General features: G+C 42.2%; 1 pseudogene; it reads right to left on the bottom strand.

Moving 5' to 3' along the window:
• Positions 1-1,741: 1,741 nt before the first annotated feature.
• LOC112485684 lies at positions 1,742-1,860 on the bottom strand (annotated as a pseudogene).
• Positions 1,861-3,006: the final 1,146 nt, after the last annotated feature.

The raw sequence follows: 3,006 nt of genomic DNA on the forward strand, positions 1-3,006 counted from the left end.
AACACTGGGAAGTTGCCTGGGGCCAACTAGAAACCTCTCTGAAGGAGAAAATATCAAGAATATGAACATTAAAAACAAAGAGGAAATACATACAGATGGCTAATAAACATATGAAAAGATGCTCAAAGTCTCTAATCATCAGAGAAATGCAAATTAAAACCACAATGTGATATCACCTTATACCTGACAGAATGACTATCATCAATAAATCAAAAAACAACAAGTGTTGGCGAGGATGTGGAGAAAAGGGAACCCTAATACACTGTTGTAGAATTGCGAATTGGTACAGCTGCTATGGAAAACAGTCTGGAGGTTTCTCAAAAAATTAAAAATGGGTATACCTTTTGACCCAGCAATTGCATTTCTGGGTATTTATCCAAAGAAAACCAAAACAATAATTTGTAAAGATCTATGCACTCCTATGTTCATGGAGCACAATTTACAATAGCCAAGATCTGGAAGCAACCTAAATGCCCATCAACAGATGATAGGATAAAGAAGTTATGGTTCATGTATAAGATGGAATATTATTCAGCCATTAAAAAAATGAAATCCTACCATTTGCAACGACGTGGATGGAACTGAGGTTATTATGCTGAATGAAGTAAGTCAGAGAAAAATAAATACCATATAATTTCACTTATATGCGGAATCTAAGGAACAAAAAGAACAAACTAATCAAAAACAGACTCACAAATATAGTGGACAATTTGGTGATGGACAGAGGGGGTGGGCGGCTGGGAGAATGGGGTGAAGGGTTAAAGAAGTACAAATTAGTAGTTGATAGCTGGTCACAGGGATGGGGAGCACGGCATAGGGAATGCAGTTAGCATTAATATGATGGCTAAGTGGAAGGCCAGGGGAGGGAGGGAGCATTTGGAGTGACCATTTTATGAACTATATGGATGTCTAACCAATGTACTATATACTTGAAACTAATTTAAATAAATTAATTTTGGAAAAAATGAAATAAATAAATAAATACATACATAGCCTTAAGGAAATCAGGGTTGCTATCTTGGGCATGTGGGTTTCTGCATATATGCTCCCTTGTAGACCACATCTGGGTGCTAGGAACCGGGCATTCCCAAATGGCCTCAAGCCTGCTTCCAGGGCCTGCACAGGTCTCCTGCTCAGATCTGTCTTCAGAAAAATTACTCAATGATGAACAAAAAATGCTTCACACATGGTGTTTTAATCTCAGATCCTCCTGAACTGCATCATCTATTCTGATGTATGCCATTGACTAAGAAGAAAGGACAGGAAATGTCCCCTGATCTCTGTAAACTCTGAACATGGACTGGACTCGGAAGAATTCAGTAGGTGTTGTGACCCTAAGTACTAAGTAAGGGACGTTGCTTCTTGGGAAAGAACCGATGCAAAAAGTAACTAAACCTCCTTGGGAGGGAGAAGCTCAGAACCAGAACCTTCGCTTAAGTCTGCTTTTTCATTAACGTGTGAGGAGCACAGCAGCAAATATTTGCAAAGAGCAGTAGGCGCATAAACACACAGACAATTATAACGGGTTTACCCTGCACAAAGAGGCTCCATTTATGTCACTTTCCAAATGTTCAGGTCACCCTTTGAAATTAAATTTGGGCAACTGCAATGTATGTGGCCATCTCTAGAGATAACTCACTTTTTTTTTTTTTTCGGTGAGGCAACCCTTGGTTGACCTCCCAGATTGCAAGGACCTTATCAGTTTTCAATCCCCCCCCCTTTTTTTTTTTTTTAATTTTTATGCCTACAACACCTGATCTTCCTAGGTGGTCTCCCATCCAAGTACTAACCAGGCCCGACCCTGCTTAGCTTCCGAGATCAGACAGGATCGGGCTTGCTCAGGGTGGCATGGCCATAGACTGAGGTAACTCACTTTTAACAGGCAGGTTCCCCGGGATACTTAGGGAGTCTCGGATGGAGACTTGGAGAAACCTGACCGGAACGTGATTGTCCTTGGGAAAACTTAAACCTCACAGGGGAAAAGTTCTGTTTTTAAATTAACAAAGGAGCCAACTTAGAAGGAACATTCAACACAAAGACCAGAAATTGAGAGACCAGAAGGAGAACTGATACTCGTAAGGCACCTATCACGTGTCTGGCATTTAGCACAGCCACCCAAGAATTCAGTAGAGTGGGTGACATGATTCCCATTTTATAGGAAGCAGAAGCTTAGGAAGTTTAAGGCACTAGCCTAAGATCACCCATCTAGTAGTTAGCATAATTCGGATTTTAACACAAATAACACAAAATAAGATCTGAATATGTCTCGTTCAGAGGAAAGGACATCTGGATGAGAGCATTTGACAGTGTTACCTGGGACAGTCGCAGAAAGAAGAATGCTTTAGACGTCAGAGCTTGAAGACATTGGCCATTTTTACTATCTCACTCCATTTCTTGGATCCCATGATTATTAATCAAATAACAATCTGACTGCTTAGAGAAAATGAACGTGGCAGACACACCTATATATGGCCTTCAACGAGTCGTGCCTGTGAATATTGCCTACCCCAGGTACCAGCTTAAAATCAGTACCTGTGGCTTGCTTATAATCAACGGCCAAGATGACGATGCCATTCTTGTGGCTGAGTTTTGTTATCTAAGATTCAGCCTTCGCAGACTGGAGTTAAGACTGGGGAAACAAACAGCCACCTCACAAGCTGCTCTGGAGGGGGCCCCATGGCAGAGAACCGCAGGTGGCCGTAAGGACCTGAGAGCCACCTCCGGCCAATGGCCAGTGGGAATCGGGCCATTGGTCAGACAGCCACAAGGAAATGAATTCTGCCACTAACCTGAGTGAGCTCAGAAGCAGATTGGTCCCCAGTCAAATCTCCAGGTGAAAACACAGCCTGGGGTGACACCTTGACTGCAGGCTGATGAGACCCCTGGGCCGAGAACCCTCAGCCATTTACTGGGATGATAAATATGTGTTGTGTTCAGCTGCTAAGTGTTTGGTTATTTGTTATGCAGCAATGTAAAACAAATACACTGGGTTTCAAATCTCCTTGT

Source organism: Pteropus alecto, unplaced genomic scaffold, assembly GCF_000325575.1.
Source record: "Pteropus alecto unplaced genomic scaffold, ASM32557v1 scaffold5, whole genome shotgun sequence".
In the NCBI taxonomy this organism is placed as follows: Eukaryota; Metazoa; Chordata; class Mammalia; order Chiroptera; family Pteropodidae; genus Pteropus; species Pteropus alecto.